Consider the following 7,992-nt stretch of genomic DNA (forward strand, 5'->3'; position numbering starts at 1 on the left):
GTTACTTTACTTAAGAATGCTTCCATTGTACATGATAGTTACATAGAACAATATGCATCTGATGATGACTTTAAAGATGTCTATGCTAACTTGAGTAAAGGGAATCATATAGAGGAAAATGACTATCACATGCATAACAATTTGCTATTTCATTTGGGCAAGTTGTGTATACCACAGGGGGAGAGGATAAATGTCATAAGAGAAGCTAATTCTTCTCTTATTGCTGGCCATTTTGGTGTGAGCAAAACAGTTGCACATCTACAGAGGTATTGCTATTGGCCTCGCATGGTAGATTCTGTTTCAAGGTTCATAAGAGGTTGTTCATTATGTGCTACAAGCAAGCCTAGCAATAAGAAGCTTGGGTTGTATACTCCTTTGCCGGTACCTTCTAGACCATGGGAGAGCATCTCTATGGATTTTGTAGGAGGTTTGCCAAAATCTCGAAAGCAGCATAATTATTTATATGTAGTAGTTGATCGTTTCAGCAAAATGTGTATACTTATGCCTTGTAAGAAAACTATAACTGTTGAACAAATAGCTGAATTATTTTTTCATCATGTATGGATTCACTGTGGTTTGCCTATTTCCATTATTAGTGACATGGATTCCAGATTTGTGGGGAATTTTTGGTCCAACCTATGGGAGATGATGGACACAAAGTTGAAGAAAAATACTGCTTTCCATCCGCAAACAGATGGACAAACCAAAGTTGTGAACAGAACCATTGTGCACCTCTTGAGAGGTTATTGCAGCAAGCATCCCAAGCTTTGGGATGAACATTTGCACTACATACAACATGCTTACAATCGTGCCAAGCACTCTTCCACAAACACCTCACCATTTGAAGCTTGTTTTGGTTACTTGCCAAAATCACCTCTTGATTTCATTCTTGAGAAAGATGTTGCCATTGAGGGACATAGTGACATTGACAAAGTTAATTCATTCATTGAAATAATTCAGCAAATACATCAACAAATTCAAGAACAACTTGAGAAGAGTCAAGGCAAGTACAAGGAAAGACACAACAAGCATAGAGTCGAGCACAAGTTTCAAGAAGGAGATGAGGTATGGCTGTACATTAGTAAGGAAAGGATGCAATGAGAAGGTAAAAAGTTGAAGCCTATTCGTTATGGTCCATTCAAAATCCTCAAGAAGGTTGGAAATAATGCTTTTCAATTAGATTTGCCTTCCTACATGCAAATGTATTCTGTTGTCAATGTGGAGAAATTACGTTTGTATGAACCTCGTTTGATTGTTGATCATGAAAATGTTGTTCAGCTGCCATCTATAGAAGATTTCTCGCCAGAATTCTTAGATGAGCTGAAAGAAGATACAATCCTTGACAGAAGGACACACACTTCAAGGAGGGGCAATGTAGATTATGTTTGGGTTGGTTTCAAAGGCAGCAAACTGAACAAGGCAAAGTGGATGGAGGTGGACACAGTGAGGGAGTTGTACCATCACCTCTTTAACAGGTAGTTGAAGGCTTTTGGGGTCCAAAAGCTTCCCAATGGGGAGGCGTGATCAGGTGCTCATGTCCTAAGTGTCGTAAAATGATCAAAATTTAAAGTGCTTAGAACTGGTTCAAATTTGAATGATTGCAAAGTTCTCGTCTTCCAAATTCCAGCGCCGCAAACGGTTCGAAAAACGGTCGCCGTATGAGGAAGTTATGGCAAAAAGAAGAATTTGTCCATAACATTAGAAATTGTAATTTTTCAAAAAAAAATTAAAAAAGGAATATTCCGCTGGGCACGAAATCCGAGGCAACCACCAAACATTAAATGTAACTGTAGTTAAGTTGGCGGAATTTTGGCAGGAGCGCCAAATTTGGCGGACCCACCATAATTGGCAGAGCTATCTAGAGTTAACTAAAGTTAGCTGGAGTTTTTCTAGGGAAAAACTGGAGAAACTTTAAATGGCCATAACTTTGGCTAGGAAAGTCAGTTTTGGACGAATTTTTTTTTTATTTTGGGTATTTTCGACCTTCTGAAGCCATTGGTGTAGGTATTATATCCATCTGAGGTCATTTACAAAGGTTTTGGAGCCATGAAAGTTCTAGGAGCCACTAGGGCCTAGTTTTGTGAAGACTGTATAGGGTTGCAGGTATCCATTGGAGGTGATCTAATAGTCAATCCTGAAGGATTTAAGTGTTATGAATCCATTTTTACCATCTATTTCTCCTGTAGATGCTTCTATTTAGCTGTATTTTCAATTTGAGCATTTAATAAAAACAAGGACAAGCCCGGTTGGGAGCTTTGGACCCAGCAGACGTAGTCCAGGAGGGGGTGAACTGCTTTATCAACTTCTTTTGCATTTGTGGTTGATTTATTTTGCAGAAAAAATTCATTTTAATGAATTAAACAGTAAAAGGAAATAACTCTGCTATGCTTAAATGGGTCATGAACAGCTGAAAATTTCATGTGTTTTCTTTCTGCAAGACATGGAAATCTTTTAAACATGTTTAATTCTGAATTGAATACCTTGCAAACAAATTTCAAGTAGTTTCAAATTCAGATCATGGAGTGGTCTCAGTTTTCGATAGGCTCCAGTAAGGTGTTCCTTTTGCAAATGCAACCAGACTTTGTCGCCAACCTGAAACTTGTGTGGCACCTGATGTTGATCATGTCGCTGCTTGTACTTGGCATTTGATTTCTCCAGAATGTCATGGACTTGCTGGCGAATATGTTGGATGTGCTCAATGAAGCTAGTTGCCTTGTCTATTTTGGACTGGGCATGAGCTGAATCTATGTGATTAGCTGCAAGTGGCATGGCCACATCAATGGGGAATAGTGGCTAGAATCCCAAGCCCACCTGAAAAGGGTTGTGGCTAGGTGAGCTGTGAAGAGATCGGTTGTAGCTGTGCTAAACATAGGAGAGGCTCTCGTCCCATGTGCGTGGATGCTTTGAGTTGTACATGCACAGAATGTGCACAATCATCTTATTGACAACCTCTATCTAGCCATCAGTTTGAGGATGGAAGGCTGTGGACTTAGTGAGTTTGGTGTTTAGCATTGACCAGAGAATGGACCAAAATGTACTGAGGAACCGACTATCCCGATCTGAGATGATAGACTGTGGGATCCCAAAGTGCACCCACACTCTTTCAAAGAAGAGTTTAGTAGTGGCTTCTGCTGTGATATTCTTCTTGCAGGCCACCATAATGACCATCTTCGAGAACTTGTCAACGACCACAAAAACACAGTCATTTCCATGCTTAGTGGAAGGAAGCCCTGACATGTAATCCATGGATATGGATTTCGAAGGTCGACTAGGGGTAGGCAGCGGGACATAGAGGCATTACTTCTTGATGGTTGTTTTGGCAATGGCACAAGCAATACATGATCTGATGTACTTCCCAACATCCTGTCGAAGATTTGGCCAATAGGAATACTTTTGTACTACTGCCACCATTTTCTCGACCCCGAAATGCCCAGCAGCCCGACTGTAGTGTGATTCCCAAATCATATTGGAACGCTCGCTTGAAGGAACACAAAGGTGACCCAAGTGGCATAACAGGGCATCCTGGAGGTGAAAATCTTGAACATGCTAACCCTCCAAGAGTGTATGGTATGTGTGGCTGAATTCTGGGTTGCTTTTGTAGAGAAGTGGCCAATCAGATGTCTCGTGCCCACAAGAGTTGAGCACGGTGGTTAACGCCATGATCGGTGGTCGAATGAGGCAATCTGTAACATTATTGGTGCTGCCCTTCTTATACTTGATATTCAAATGGAACTATTGTAGGTATGTAGACCACTTCTGATGGTGATCATTCTACAATTTCCCTTGGTTTTGTATGAACTGCAGGGGTCGGTGGTCTATGTGGATGACCGTTTCCTTCCCCAAAATGTAATGCTTCCATTGTCGGCAAGCCTGCACAATGGAATACATATATTTATCATAAGTGGGATACTTCCGGACTGTGTCTGTAAGTGTTTCACTGTGATATGCCACTGGATTCTCATGTTGAGTAAGGACTGCCCCATTAGCATAGCCAGAGGCATCTGTCTCGACCTCAAACAGTTGTTGTAAATCTGGTAATGCGAGCACTGGTGTCGTGTAGAGGTGATATTTCAACTCTATGAATGCCTTCTGTTGAGATTCAGACCAATTTTTTTTTTCTTTCGCACCTCCCTTGGTGACTTGACTCAAGGGCCAAGTGATATGAGAAAACCCCAACACAAACCTGCGGTAGAAGTTGGCAAGACCTAGAAAGCTGCGGAGCTTTGTCAGAGTGGTTGGAGATGGCCAATCCCGAATGACTTGGATCTTGGCTGGATCCACATGCACCCCTTGTTCATCAATAATGTATCCCAGATACTGAACCTGGGTCATGCCAAAAGTGCATTTCTCCAAATTGGCACATAGCTTGTGTTTCCGCAGTGTTTGGAGAACCTATCGGATGTGGTGGAGGTGCTCTTCCCAAATCTGGTTGAAGATAAGAATGTCATCCAAGTATACCACTACAAATGAGTTGGTGAATGGCCACAAGATGTCATCCATTAGCCTCATAAAGGTTGCAGGAGAATTCATCAATCTGAAAGGCATAACCAACCATTCGAAAAAGCCCTCCTTGGCTTTAAAGGTAGTCTTCCACACATCAGAGGGTTCGATTGGTACCTGGTGATATCCTGACTTCAGATCAATCTTGTTGAAATATTTCACCCCATTTAGTTGGTCCAGGAGGTCATTAATCCGTAGGATCGGGTACCTATTACAGGCAATGATCTTGTTTAGCACCCGATAGTCAATACAGAGTCTCCAAGTCCCATCCTTCTTCTGTACCAACACGATCGGGATCCCACAACGCGATAAACTCGGACGGATGTGACCTTTCTACAGGAGTTCCCCAATCTGCCTCTTGATTTCATCGTTCTATAGAATGGAGCATTGATAAATTGGTCCATTGGGTAGTGGTGCACCTGGGGTTAGATCGATGGAGTGCTTTACCTGACAGTGCAGAGGAACCCCTGCGGGGGAGGTGAAGATGTCCTTGTACTCCTCCATGACCTTGTCCATTTGTAGTTTCATGCAGAGGGGCCCTGTCTGGAGGCTGTGGCCGCCATCTTCTTCTTTCCTTGAGGGCGTATCATCAGGAAAACAAATTTCCTGGTTTTGGAAATGAGGTTACTGCATTGTTTTGCATTAATCAAAGAGATGGCGGTAGGCGGTGCTACCTCTGGTATCCTGTACAACTTATTTCCCAACGTAATAAGAACAGCACAGGGCTTTGATTCATACACAACATGTCTCTTCCACAAGTATGGTTGTCCTAATAATACATCACAAACTTCAAGGGGATCAATGTCACACAATACCTCATCCGTGAAGGGCTTGATGTTGTATGGAAGGCGACACTGCTGGCTCACGCGAAGATCCCGTCCTTGGTGAAGCCACTTGATGGTGTGTGGTTGCAGATGTGATGTGGTCGGTAAGCCCAATCGCTTCACAACCTCTACCGAAATGAGGTTATTGTGGCTCCCGATATCGACAATGAACTATAGCAGGGAGCCCTTTACCCACATCTCAGAGTGGAAGAGATGCTCCTCCTCCTCTGGATCTTCGGGTTCATTTTTCTGGATCTTGGCGGTAGCAACAGTGGCGTTGGGATCCACATCAATGATCTTCTTCCCTTTGTCATTCCCCTTGTCGGGTTCTGACTCAGAGTCGGAACATGCATATGATTCTAAAACCTTTAGCTCAGCTACCAGTGACTGCTTGGCCCGACACTCACTTGTGTTGTGAGTGGAGCTCTTATGGAACTCACACAATTTTCCCATGTCCTTTTTTAGCTTCACGACGCTGTTCTTTGCTTGCAGCTTTGGCGAGTTGTCTTGGGATGCGTCACCTTGGCTTTGTCCTTTGTTCTGTGGTTTAGGGGTGTTGAACTAATTTGTGGACCTAAATTAACACAATTATTTCTTATCAATCCGGGTTGTTTATGGTTTGAGGCAAGTTCACTATATGTGAAGATCAGATGTAATCAAACCTTGAAAGATAAGTTATTCAAAAGCTAAAAGTAATACATTCTATAACTCTAACTCAATCAGCTTAAAAAGAGGAAGAACATTGAAATGGTTCTTCACTCAAGAAGTCCACCTTCACCTCAATTATCACTTAATGAATCAGAGATTGAAACCAAAAGCTTAAGATGGATAAATTATTAATGAAAGAAGCTCTTAACTTAAGAGACACATAAGGTATTCCATCATAATTCATTCATCTCAATATCAAAATCTCAATAAGAAACTACTTGCATGCAAACAAAAGAAACTAGTTTTGATTCATCATTTTAGCAGAAGGGATGCCCAACTTGAACACCTATTTTTCCAACTCAATAAAGTGATGAATAAGCTATTAAATAATGAAATCAATCACTATGCATAAACCATAAAGCAATCTGAAATAAGACTTTGAAAAACTAGTGCTACAACAACCAGATTACAAGGAAATAAAACTAGTTAACAAGGAAGTGTACTTAGCTTGGAATGGGGGCCCTCCACCCTTGCGTTGCACACTTGAAAGGTGATATCAGAAGCCTAAATTCAGTCACACATCCATAGTATTTAACAACAAAATAATAATAACACAAGTCTTCAAATTAACTCCTCAATCCAAAGATGTCACAACATAAAAGTATATCATAAGTCAATACATAAGCCATCAAAGTTTTGGCTTTAAATAAGAAGTCTCATGAAAAAACTGATCTATATTCACTCAAACAAACCCATGTACTCTCATCCACCTATCTAAGTCGAATTCATTACTCCCATCCCAAGAAAGATGACCAATCCTATAGAATCTCAAAATTGCCCTATTTCTATGGGATTTCTGAATGACTAGCCATGGTTGACTAGCACCAAATGGGCCTAATAAAGCTTGTTCTGTTCGAACTAAGCATTTCTGGCTTAGTCCTAGTTCCCAAGATGTTCATCCATGCATTCCATTCATGCCCAAGTTTCCTGAAACCATATCAACCATAGAGCTATTACGGGAATTTCTGAATCTGCCAATTTTGTACTAAAAAACGAAATTTTCATAAAAACTTTAGAAATTGAGAAATTAAAATTAAATACCTGAATGGATATCAAATATACATCAAAATGGGATAAATGAAGGGAAAATGGATGGAAAATAGATGGATAAGTAAGTTTCTTTGAGCAAAAATAAGACCAAAACTAAGGCCCAACATCTCTCCCTTGCTTATCATCAAGCATGTCCCTATGCTTGCTTGCTCCTCTTTGACCTTCTTCTCTCTGTAGTAGATGTTGTACCTATAGATGATTCCTGTTGTGCTGCCCTGACCAAACAATCCAGACCTGTGTCATGTCTCTCCCTGAACAAAGCTGCTTTGACCTTTTGTTTTTCATACTTTGCGTGCCACATGTTCTTTTCCTTTAGCTATTTAAATGCTTGCTTAGAAAGTAGATCATTTTTCCTTTTCAGTCTCCCCAATTCTTCATTTAATTTTTCATTTGCTTTAACCAATTTAGCATTATATTTCTTATTTTCCTTGTTTTCCTCTTTTAATTGTTTCTCCAAGATTTTGCTAATTTCCAATTGGTCAGTTAAGTCCCTGATTCTTCCCAAATTGATTTCTCTCTCAAAATCTTGTGTTGTTTTCATTAGTGATGCTGCTGCTGCATCATCATATGAAGAATCCTTCTCAAATACCTCTTGTGCAATATCATTTTCTTCTTGTTTTCTTGGGGAATATGTTTCTACTTCCTTGTCTAAATCAATGGGACTTTTATTCCTAAATCTTCTAGGAATAGACATAACGGAGGTTTCATTTTCTTGCATGGCCATGTTATTCTGTTGTTTAGCTCTTGTTCTGGGATACAAGGGTGAGTTCATCAATCCTTTGTTTTCCTACTCTGTTTTATCCTGTACTTCATTAACCTGTTTAATGAATTGATTTTCAGACATGAACTCTCGCCACACTATGCCCTGTGACCTCACCCGATACTCAACTAGGATTTTGATTAATCCTTG

Source organism: Pinus tabuliformis, chromosome Q (assembly GCF_031772625.1).
Source record: "Pinus tabuliformis cultivar Carrire ecotype Pingquan chromosome Q, CPIR1, whole genome shotgun sequence".
NCBI classification, from domain to species: domain Eukaryota; kingdom Viridiplantae; phylum Streptophyta; class Pinopsida; order Pinales; family Pinaceae; genus Pinus; species Pinus tabuliformis.